Source organism: Phalacrocorax carbo, chromosome 10 (assembly GCF_963921805.1).
Source record: "Phalacrocorax carbo chromosome 10, bPhaCar2.1, whole genome shotgun sequence".
Taxonomy (NCBI): Eukaryota; Metazoa; Chordata; class Aves; order Suliformes; family Phalacrocoracidae; genus Phalacrocorax; species Phalacrocorax carbo.
Window position 1 is genome coordinate 26,347,348 of NC_087522.1, and position 12,924 is coordinate 26,360,271.

Consider the following 12,924-nt stretch of genomic DNA (forward strand, 5'->3'; position numbering starts at 1 on the left):
GAACACAAGTATATGCATTATTAGGGCCACATAGAGCTGTGGTTTGAAGTTCAAGGGGAATGAAAATATGGATTCTAGTAGCTCAACATGTATTGATGTGCTATATAAGTTCCATATGGTCTGCCTGTACGTGGTTCTAGGTAGCGCTGTCACGTAATTATGTTTTCTAAGTCTGTTTTTGTCAGAAAAGTAATCTGTTGGTACTGTTCATGTAAAAAACCAAACCCAAAGCAAAAAACCTGCTAGTTTTAAACACATTTTATTTACTTTCTGAACGAAATCAAAGGTACAGATCTACGTGTGTATGTTTCTATGCAGAAATGCTTGGCATGAGCATTGGCCTTGGAGGGCATAATAATAGAATAGGTGAATATGTGTGTAAAAATAAACAACTGTTAGATAGCCTCCCTGATGTTAGTTTTATAAATTGCTGCTGATACTGCAATTGCTTGTGTATTTCAAATTAAACCCAGTTTAGGATAATTTCTTTTTCTACTGTTCAAACCCATCAAGTCAGTGTAATTGTCACAGCAGGGTTCTAGTGATATGCTAAGAATGCCTAGACTCACTTTCTCTGAAAGGAATAGATGATAAATATAAAAAAAACTCAGCAATTCTAATATAATCCACAGATTTTGAAGAAAGAATGTGTTTAATAGGATTCACTTAATACTATGCCCCTTGGTCATCTTCACTGGATTAAAATTTAATCCAATTTATTAATTAGCATATATCATAACAATATAATGCACAATACATATGTAATCAACAAATTTATACACTGTGTAAACAGAATTATGCTCTGTGTTTCTTTGTATCTTCCACTGGAGGATTTCAAAGAAACCTACAAAAGTTAAATGAAAACAGACTGGTTAAATTTGACAGGTTTTTAAATTTATACCTGAAGATCCCGTATTCTGTGCACAAGATTTCATGTTATTCCTTTCTGTATTCTCTCATATAACAAGCAGGATAATCCTGGGCACTGTCATATGCAGATATTATATTTTCTGATGTATCAGTGGGTGAAATCCTGGCTATATTAATAACAACAGGAATATGTTGAGTCAGGTTTTCCCTTAAATTCTTTTTCTGCTGTTTTGTTTGAGACAATAGGGATTTTTTTTGTTGAATATCTCAGTTAAAGTGTCAAAGATGCTTGCAAGGTTACTTCTCATGTAAAATGAAGATGAACCTTTCCAGGTAAATATCTCTAAGTAAAAATAAATATAATTTACTTTTCTTTGCTAAGAATCTTGTAATTAAAGATAATACATAAGATTAGGCACCTTATGCCTGGATGGGAGCTAAAATGCTGATTAAATACAGTTCTTCTGTCAGTCCCAGCAGTGTTTTTTAGCTGTGTGGAGAGACCCTTTTCCAACCCTAAGCTTGAGAATGGGAATGCTTCATGCATCAGATTGATGTGAGAAAAAAGGTTTTTTTAATCTTCTGATTTTAGTTTTCCTTGGATACTTCTTAATGTGCCATTTTTGAGGTTGAGCATTATGATATTAACCTTCGTTCTTTTAATCCCCCTGATTTTTATATCTATAACATAATAAATAGCTACCCTCTGAGCAAATGTCACTTTCATGTAGGTTATTTAGACTGCAACACCTTTGTTTTCAGTCTTTAGAGGATGTAAGCCATTTGTAGTAACTGTAAAACAGGAGACAGTTTGTTTTGTCCATATCTGAATTGATCCTCTTCTGAGACACTATAAATGTGAAAATTTAATGAAGCGTAGAAAGAACAGTGGTACTATAACCATCGTACCTACCGATACCTGATGCATCTTTACTGTTCTTGTTACAAAACTGTTCAGGTTTTTTCTGAAGTAAACTGGAAATTTTAAGTGCATGAGTCAAAGAGAAGTCAGAAAGTAGCAATGTTGGTCCAACAGCCTGAATTTTAGACAAAGGTTCTGGTAAGTACCCACAATGGTATGGTAGTGCCAAAATATTTCTGACCTTTTGAAGTTGATTGTCTTGAAAGTCACTGGTATTCTGTTTTTGTTACTAAGTCTTTCCCCCTCCGGTGTTCATAATGTAAATGTTTTCTGAGCCATGTAGTTTAAAAAATTAGAGATTGCACAGTGTGATAATAATAGAATCACAGAATGGTAGGGGCTGGCAGGGACCTCTGGAGATCACCCCATCCCACCCCTGCATGAGCAGGCACCCCCAGAGCAGGGGCACAGGAACACGTCCAGGCGGGGGGTGAATGTCTCCAGGGAAGGGACCCCACAGCCTCTCTGGGCAGCCTGTGCCCCTGCTCTGGCACCCGCACAGGGAAGGGGTTTTTGCTCATATTGAGGTGGAACTTCCCGTGTTCCAGGTATCCTTCCAGGTATAGCTAAGTGCTGCTTGCTCAGAACAATCAACCAGTAGTATTCACTTCGCAAGACTGTATAGAATACAGTGCTTGCTAAAAGTAGTGGGAAATCAGAAATCGGGAAGTTAATATCTTTTGAAACTTCTTTCTACTGTATAGAGGAGTGGAAGACAGACAAGTGTTTGTCTGATTCAGTCTTTGGATCGTATAGTAAAAACAAACAAACAAACAAAAATTCATTTATTTCCTCCCCCACCCACCCCCATCTCTAGTAGAGGAAATAGAGGAGAAAGCTAGAAATTAATCTGGAAATTAATTCTTCAAAGATTTCATCATAAAGAATATGGAAAAGAAAGACAGAAATAGTATCCATTGTCATAGTTTCTAGGATACCTCTGCCCAAGGTCTTGAGGGGCCATCAGGATGGGTAGGGTATGTAGTGTTTCCTTTAGCTATTGTGAAGTTAAAAGGACACAATTCTGCACAATAAACTTTCTGACAGTCTTGGTCTAGCCTGGCATGCTTCTGTTGAGTAAGCGCAAAATTTGTTCATAGTTTCATTTATGAAGAATGACAAAATGTGTCTGGGAGAGAGGCAGCACTCAGATGTAGCTGAATTCCTTAAAATCTACAAATCAAGCAAAAGGGAATTTGTGGTTTACTTGATTTATTGATTTTAATCTATGGTGAATTGACAGAACACTTTTGTCCTGCAGTGCACCTGCTAAAGAAAATATAATTGCAGAGAAGGATATGAAATAGATGATGGAAATGTTTCTTTCTGGTGTTTGTTCTTGGCAGATGTGCTAAATGGTTATTCCTTTCTTCACATGGTTCTCACACTGTAAAATATGACCTGCTTTTTCTCTACTACATAACCCAGGCAAACTGCCCATGTACTAGCAGAAACAAAATAGATGACCTTTCTGAAACATTGGAATTTATCAGAGCTATTTAACTGCCACTTCATTTGTGTGTGCCATAGACATTTGAGTTGGTACAGTTTTTGTGACTTCACACTTCTCTCTCCACATCAAATATAATTTGTGTTGGAAATGAGCAGACAGTGAGAATTAATGCTGGGGCTTTCTTAATCTTTAAAGTTATGAGGTTCGGGGTTTTATAACTGAGGCAACTATGGATTCTCTAATCGAAGGCATTGCAAGCCAATTAGAATCACACCAATATTTCTGCAGAAGGCAATGGTTCTAAAAAAGAAAATCATGGGAGTGGAACACTTCTAAACAATGCCATTAGGGTTCTTCCAACAGGATCCAATTAATGATATGGAAAGAGGACAAAAATAGATGTTATGTTAGGCTTAGGAAAGTTCAAAGCTGGGCTAAAAATAGCATACACACCCACATGGAGATACTAGGGACATAGACCATTTCCCATCTCCTCCCTCTCAGTGTTATAACTGTTCAATAAAGAAGCAGCCGTGGAAATAAAAATAACATTACCCTGAATATATTCTTTGGAGTTTCAATTGAGGGAGCTAACTTCTTTTTCTGTCTAATTCAACCCTGTTTCTTATTCATTAATACTTTGGAATTTGTAGGTGAATGAACATAGGCATAATAACTTAGAGGAGTTGGTTCATTTTAAATTTGAAATGGGATTGTATGTGTTGTTTACTGTCCTCTAAAGATCAAACAAATCCAATAACATGAGTCTGAGTGATGACAAAATATTACCCTTGCATTGTTGAAGCCAGATATTCTTTAAAAAATATTCAAGGAAGAAATAATTAGCCTACATCTAGGGGCTGCCACACAAATGTCCTTCAGTGAAAAATTACTTACACATTCAATATGTCTTGAAAGGCTTTATTAAAGCATAATACAAAATTATCTCAGAACACTTGCACATGCCAGAGGGCAGATTAATGAGAACTGGATAGCCAAGCCACCTGCCTGATTTCTGTACTGACAAATTGCTGGAATTTTAAGAAATTGCTGAATAAATGCATAATTTTTCATTGCCAGATATATAGAGGCTTAGACTTCCCTTGACTCCCTCTTCAATATAAAGGGTAACAAGAGAAAAGCAGTCTTAGCTGCAGGGTCACTTGTACCACTTCTGTATGTAATATCAATATAGCTGTCATATTTGTAACCTGACATGGCAATTATGTGTATCTCAAAGAGGAGGCACTTGGTTTGCTGAAGAGTATTGTGGCTCCATATTCACAGCTGCTTAGCTAGAGTCAGAAAGATTATTATAGAAAATTGTGGTTAATTACAAAATGGACACATAGCATATCATGGTCAAAACTATTGTATCTTTCACTAGTTTTCTGAGCTCTTAAATAATAAGGCTATGCTGGTTTTAAGATGTACATTAGTAAAACAGTTCATCTGCTATGGCTGGTTGTATCATAATGTATTCCATTTCAAGAAAGAAAAAAAGACTAAAAGTCTTATGGGTTTCAGTGATGCTTATTTATCAACTTTACAGAGATGTCTCTGGTAAAATCTATGAAAATGTTAAAATCCCTCCTAGAGAAGCACTGTGTTCTTTTCTTGCCTTGACTCCATTCTTCTTAGTTCTGTTGTTGATGGAAGGGTTCTTTTACATCTCTCCTCGTTATTGACTAATGCTAACTGGTTGCAGTTCATAGTAAAGAAAGATACCTCTGGTGCTGCTTGTCAGACTATCAAAATCAGCCACCTCCAGTCCTGCTGCAAAGTGCAGGCTGTCTCAGTATCGTCGTCTGGCTGTCAGGGTAAAAGGTTTGTCTGAGGCAGAAGCTTTATCTCTGGTAGCTCACCTCAGAAATGTTTTGACAAACTAGCAGCTAATGTCTGTCCACTACTTCTGAGTGTTTATAGGGTTGTCACTGTAGCAGGAATGGCAGTAGCCATCTAGGTCTCAGTCTAATTTATGCAGTGATTATCAGGTGATAGAGGTGAACAGACTTTTAAATAGAAATATTTGGGGAGAGATAGCTGATGAAACCTCTCTGCTGTATAGTTAATGAGACTCCTCAGAGTATCTTATGGCAGTTTAAAGTTCTGAGAATGACAAATATGAGAAATTTACCTCTAAATCCACTGGATAGAGGGCTGGTCCTCACTTCCTCTGACTTACAGATATGATGGCTTGTTGAATATTCTATATAGAGTCCTGTCTGTAAAGGACACCCTCAGCTGATATTTGTTGTGGCTTTCTGTTTTGGCATGATGGTAGAACTAACAATAACTTCCTGAAAGCTAAACCTTTGCTTTGCAGCTTCTGCTGTCTTAACGCTTCCTTCTACATCAACACTGTATCTTGTTTCAATGACTTCTACAGAAAATGCATATTTTTTCCTTTTCTGGCCTCTGTATTTTTCTTAGCTACTCTTCTGCTTATGTGCTTAAGTCTGTAAAACATTTGATGACTGACTTTGTTTGAAATATGCAGTTCTTTTCTTTATGGTGCAAATAGGAAGAGGCCTAAGGAACATAGTTGACTTTGAGCAATTGCAGGCAGCAGGATTCTTCCTGTGCTTCACAAAATCTGCTAGGATGCATGGATTGTGAGAGGAAATGGAGTCCAGTACCTTGACGGTAGATTTCTCAGCCTTATGTGGAACTATTTATGGTGTCACTTAGGACTAAGATGGATTTTTTTTCCCAGCTCATTTCAATCCTTGCTGCTCAGCTCTGGGTTTTCTCACACCCACTCATGGAATTCACAGACTTGCACAATCACACATAAGTGAGACAATCTGCATGAAAAATTAGTAGTAGTTTTTTAGATCATGGCAGTTTTTTTAGGGGTTTAGGGAATGTGTTACTGCCACTTGTTATGCAGCAGTGCATCTTATCAGCAGGTGCCTGTGCCATGTTCAGCAAATGATATTTCTATTCTTTTGCTGGCAGGTCGTCTCAGAACTACCGAGTGTTCAGTGCATCTGGCCCTAGTGCTTGGGGACCGCATCAGCATAAAGACTGCCATTTCTAATTGCTAACAAATCAGAAAGTGCAGCAGGAGGATCCTTCCAGACCTGACTTCTTTCGAGTAATGTGCTACTCCTGAGCTGTAACGATGTGTAATTAACCAGTTAGTGTTTGTTGTTCTCTGCAAATCTCCCTTCATAAGATCTTTCAAAAAAAGCTCTGCCTCATCTTTAATTATATTCTTGTTGGGGTTTTCTCACCTAAAGAAAATATCACAGGAAGATAAAGAGTTAGAGCTGTAAAATATCCAGATTAGGAGACAAAAGACGGTGAGTAAACCATCAGTATTGCCTGTTCATTCAGACAGGTAGGACAATATGAAGAGACAATGTTTCACAGTCATTGTCAGTCATAAGGTTGAAAAGCTTTAAGCCAAGGGTATAAAAGGCATATCAAAAAAACAGACCATAATCTCCAATGTAAGAAGGACCTGGAAGACATTATGAGGACTTGATAATTACTGTCCTTGTCCATTATAGCCAGACTACTTAGTGCTTGTGAGCATATGGATATAAAAGAGTGATCGTAAAAGAGTGAATGAGTTAAATCCATGAGAGAAGGACTGTGAATGAGTAAAATTAGTTTTGACTGAAATAAAATTCCCTTTCCTTCCTTTACGGTCTCTCACTGAGTTTAGTCACGGTACTTGTGCAACTCTAGCACCAGAAGTTAAATTCAGAAACACAACAATTTTTACATTGTATTAGTGATATTATGACATTTAGGAGAGGCAGCAGAAGAGGCTCACGATATTTCAGTATTGAGTAAGTGTAATTCAAAGCTTAAGAATGAAGAAGCAGAAGGACAGCATTATTGTTCCTTTCTGTGGCATGTCAGTAGGTAGGTAAGGAGGTCCTGTCACTATTATTTTAATATTAAAAATATATTTTCTGTTGAGAGGTGGCAGGTTTTATTAACAGCAGTTAAAGTTTATGAAGTTCATTTCTGAGGAGAAGCAATGCTAATTTGCAAAACTGCATTGCTCATGGTTATATGCATTGCTTGTGCAGCATTTAATTCATATTGTTTGCTATGTTTCTCAGTTTGAATATACTATTAGACTGTAGTGTCGAATCTGCAGTTCTCAGTTTGCTTTTGTGTCAAATACCGGTGTAAAATAGATCTGTTCAGCCAGAGCCTTAGAATGCTCTCGCTGCTTAGCATTTGTTGAGGCTCTAAGTGTGTGTTATTTGTGTGCAGAAAAGGAGACATGCCCGCATTCGCACACTGAAGCAAGAAAGAGAGAAACGGGATCATGAACTGGGAAACACAAGGTTGTTAAATCGAGACCACTGTCCTAGACTGATTAATTTCCCCTAAGGACAGTAGGAAGGACACTGTTCTGGTGCTCAGCACTGGCTTTATGAAATGCTATGTGCTCTTTACAGTGTCACAGACCCCTCTGTGCCGATGGGAAATTTTTGCCTGCTATGAGCCATTACTACTGAGATCAGTATCTGCTCATTTCTGCTTCTGGGTGAGGGCAAGGACTGTCTTTTTTTCACATGAAGTAGATTTGCTGCCAGTGTTTGTTTTTTAATATCTTTCTTAAAGGAAGAAAAAGCCTGCTTCAAATTAATTATCATCTTAGAGGGTTTGTGCCCATTAGTAACACAGGAAAATCTGTCAGACTGTGCAGTCCTGAAACCAATAGAGGGAGTTTATAGCATTTGGAAAAGTAACAGTCCAAACTCTTCCTCTGCATTACAGCTCTGTGAATGTGCTGATGTGGTTTTACACGGTGAAGTATTGCCCTCAAAATGTTAGTCACTGGCACTCGTGTAGTACCTTCTACAACACAGGACATAATGCTGCTTTCTGATAAAACGTGTCTTAAGTCTTCTCTCTCTATGGTCATTTGCACTCTTTTTGCAGAAGTTTAAAACATAATAATTTTTATTTTCTAATGTTGCATCTTGTTTGTGTAGGAACACTAACTATAACAGATGCAATCGAGAATGGGTTTGTCTAAATCAAAACTCAGCCAGTGTCTGTCACCGGCTTGGAGAGAGTCATGCGGTCTCCACTAATGTATCATTAGCCTTTGATTCAATCCAGGACCAAATGCTCTTGAAATGGATATTATGAGGGAGCTTGCAAAATGAAACGCTGGACAGTCCTGCCACTTCTTCCAGGAAGGAATTAGCAAAATTGTACTTCACAGCACAAAACAATATGATTAAACAAACTACATTCTGTTTTGTTATTGCAGTGTACTTGTAGCAATGATGTTATTTAACCCTCTGATACAAAATTGTGTTATATTCAATTTAGGTTTCACTCATTTTTTTTAACCAGCTGTGAGGTTTTTATTATATTAAAAATACTAGAGAAGTTTGAATCATCTGCTTCCTACAGAATCTGCAGTTTCTCATTTTCTTTGTGATGCTTGCCATCATATTACTGAAGAGGACAAACTGAGAACAGAAATGTGTTCCCTATTATAAGGGGCCTTCTAAGCATAAGAAAAAAGATGAGTGTTGATGGGAAGGAAGTTCAGGATATGAAAAGGATGTAGTAGACTACATAACAATTAATAGCTAAATTCAAGTGAAGATTTCTGTGGCATAACGAAGAAGAAAATTTTCAGAGAAATTTTGCAGACATTCAAAAAAGGCTGTTCTCAAGTATTAGGGGAAACATGAAAGAAAGTATAAAAGGCAATTGGCATCATTAAGTAGGTGTTAATCTTTTAATAATGAATAATTGATGATAAGAGTCATTAATAGAGTTATAGCTGCTATTAGGGTTAAGACAGCTGTGGAGTAATTTTCAGGCACCATGGAGTATGGCCACAAGTTCTTAGTAGAAGGAGAATGGCCAAAGTACCAATGGACACCACGTCTTTTTTTACCTGCATTGAAAGCACAGACAAAGATCAGTTTATTGCCTCTGTGGCTTTGTTGGGGAGAGAACTGACACTCCTGTGCTCTGGAACTGGGATCCATAAAGTGTGCTACTTTGCTTTTCTGACTCTGCCTTGTCACTGTACAGCATAGCTCTGGCAACTAACAGGACTCAGACCACAATCTTTATTTTTAATCAAAACACACTTTCTTTTTTTTCTTTTTTTAAAAAACTGGATCCTGGCTAGTAGATGTGTAAAGAGCCATACCAGATCCCCATTGCTTCTGGTTTTCCACGTGGTAGTGCAGGCATGTTTCATGTATATGAAAAGATAGTTCAGTGCATTGTTCAAGCTAGTTTTCCTATGCATTTAGCAGGACTAGGGCTATCAGGGGATAATGGGCACTTTTGTTGGTAAACTGAGCACTTTTAATATAGGTAGCGAGACACAGTAAACATACTGGTCCCTCATACAGTTTTTCTCACTGCTTTTCAGATTTAATCAGCAGCATAACATCTTCTCTATTGTAATAAAATGGTTAATTTAAGTCTGAACGCTGCTCCGAGATACATTTTGTAAGAAAGATCTTTCACAGAATAACATTGCTGTGTTTCTACACTGGCAGGTCCAAGAAGCAAATGGAGAGCCAGGAGATATATCACAGAGGTTGCTTGAGGTGAGAGCTGAATAAGGTAATAATTTCAATGATTAATCATCTAAATGTTCAATCATTTAGATGAAACTAACACTGGATGCCTGGGACAAAAACCAGGGAAGTGTGTTTTTCTTTGAGTGTTATTGTGATTTGCACCCCCAGTGTTAACCTAATCTCTCCTACTGCAGTTTCCGTTTATTTTAACAACTGTCTAGTTGAAGTTTTAATGTGCCCCCTACTCTTCAGATTAATGTTTATTGACTCATTACAGGAATTTTACAAGTAAAAGCAATGTTGGGGATTATTCACTATTTTCCATCATGTTCTAAAACAGCTTAAATCATCAACAGAGAAATTCTAATAGTTCAGCTGACATTTAGCTTTCAAATGTTGTCATGAAACAATCAAACATTTCTTCTAATGACTTGTCTGGGAATCCCAGATAAATTACGCCAGGGATTACATACATTATTCTATGTAGTCTGTTTGCTTAGGCTGTTTAGACAGATAAAACTAAGTAGTTCAAACAACATGTGTAACTGTAGAACCAAGAGTTCACCATTTTTGACTATTTTTACTGTCTTCCATGTCACTTACAGAAGTTTAGTACCTGATTACTGCTAGCTGAGCTCAAGAGAAATATTTTCATCGGTATCAGGCAGAGCTGCATCATGCCTCTTGTGCCAACAGAAATTCTGTTTAAGATGAATGCAGCACAGAATACTAAAGCTTAGTATGTCCCAGTTTTGTGACTGGAAAGCAGGGCTGTTCCTAGCTTAAGTTAGAGCAGCTGGGGTTTCTTCTTGTATAAAAGTTTGGTTCTTGTTTGTCTGCCAAGTCCCAGCTATCCCCAGGAGGTAGAGGACCATCAGAGAGCCTGTTACAAGTCAACAGTACTTGAAACATCTCTACATTGCACCATATTCCTCTCAAATACAGGAACTAACATGCAGATGATGGAAAAATTAAGCCTCTGTTGCATATTCTTACTTGACGTTCCTGAACAGTAATGACTTTTCACACCTTGCTATCTTTTTACGCTGTGTGTATCACCTTATGGCCATATGGCCGCCAAGAACTTCTGATATCAGTAGTAGAAATGACAGGACTTATATTTTTACATTTCGCAGAATCATGTAATGGTTGAGGTTGGAAGGGACCTCTGGAGATCATCTGATCCAACCCCCCTGCTGAAGCAGGGCCACTTAGAACCAGTTGCTCAGAAACAAGTCCAGAAGATTTTTTAATATCTCCAAGAATGGTGATTCCACAACCTCTCTGGGTAACATGTGCCAGTGTTCAGTCATCCTCACAGTAAAAAAGTGTTTCCTCATGGTCAGGGGGTGGGGGGGAGGGGGGAGGGGAATGAACTGCCGGAACAAACTGCCTGCACCGCAGCCGCTCACCGCCCGCCGACCCGACGCCGCGCCGCTCCCGAGCCGCCAGCTGCCCCCACCTCAACATACTGGTCATGGCGTCACATGGTATGGAATGAACATGCCATTGGCCAGTCGGGGTCAGCCGCCCCCACCATGGCCCCGCCCCTCCCTCCCCCCCCCCCAACCGCGCGGCAGAGCGCGGGAAGCTGGAAAGGCAGCCAACTCCCACAGGGAGTCTCAGGCAAAGCCAGCATGACAACCCTCAGGCGAAGCAGCCGCTCCTCCCAATTTTGTGTCGTCAGCAATCTTGGTAAGAGTGCACTCTGCCCCATCACGCAGATCGTTAATGAAGATGTTAAACAGTTTTGGACTCAGTATCAACCCCTGGGTTACACTGTTAGTTACTGGCTTCAAATTCGACTTTGTGCCTCTGATCACCACCCTCTGGTCCTGCCATTCAGCCAATTTTCAATTCACCTCAGTTTTGCTTCACCTCGATTTGCTTCAGGTTTTCTTCATACGGAGTGTGGTTTATCACTCAAATCTAAGTGGAGCTGAAGCAATCATATATCAAGAGAAACAGTTTGGTCTGAATGAATTTGATTTTAGGCTTGTAGTGGTTAGGTAATGCAAATGAATGTGCCGATCTCTCACTTCATGATTTTGTGCAAATTCCTGTAAGAGCTTTCTTTTAGATAGCTGCTGGTAGGATATAAAATACTGTTGCTTTAAATTTGATTTTCTTTCTTGACCTGACTATGTTGCTACTGAGTAGTGTTAGATTTACTTATCTTTTCTGTTTGCTGCAGAAATAGGGAAAGACTCCCGTTGCCACCTGTAGAGATGAGCAAGTAAGCTTCTGCTACTCATTCCGTTCTTGGCTTCTCTAGCAGTTCATGCTAGGTATGGACAACCGGATATTTTGAGAGGTCCCCAAATCATTGAATTTTGGCCTTCTAGAAGTTATCAGAACACAGCAATAAGTTGCATTCAGACTAGTGTCGTATGCATATTCCGGAAGTCTTGGACTAACTCCTGTGCTTGTTGGTGGGTTGTGCTGTCCTTTTTTCTGAACTTTCAGGTTTCTGCATGAGGATGAAATTAGAGAGCATGAGCTATCTTGTAATACAGAAACGTGACTATGAGCTTTGCTGAACAAAATCTGGAACCACCAATGTCCTGTGCTTGTGCTTTTCAAGTTAACAGAGACTTCTGATGATGGAATTCTAGTAGGGTAATTTTCAGACAACTCAAGAAAAAAATTACACAAACCATCTCTAAAATAGGAATGTGACTTGGTCTTTGGAGGAGGTTGAAGAATAGTTGTGTAGCTTTATTTTGTACCTAAACCTTTAATTTTCACTATCCCTTTTATAGATAAATACCTTGATGTGACAGGTATTGTCAAATACTGAGTGAACACCACTTTTTTTTTTTTTTCTGAGAAGTTGCTTTTATCTATTTCCTCCCACCTCTAATATTCCTGACCAGAGCACAGAAGAGCTTGCTTTGCATTGCCAGTTGCAAAAACCTAAGATTCGTCAAAATATCAGGGTTTCTGGGTGCCTTATCAACCCTTTGTCTCTTTTGAGATTTGTTTACGATTTATAATATATCTCAGTCATTAGATCGTGCAGGCTGTGTTCTTAAGCCTTTTAGTGTCAGAGGGTCAATGGAAATATCACAATTAACATGACAATACATTTTTTTAAACCAACCTTTTGTCAACAAAAACCATGTCAGAGCTGCTGTTTTTGC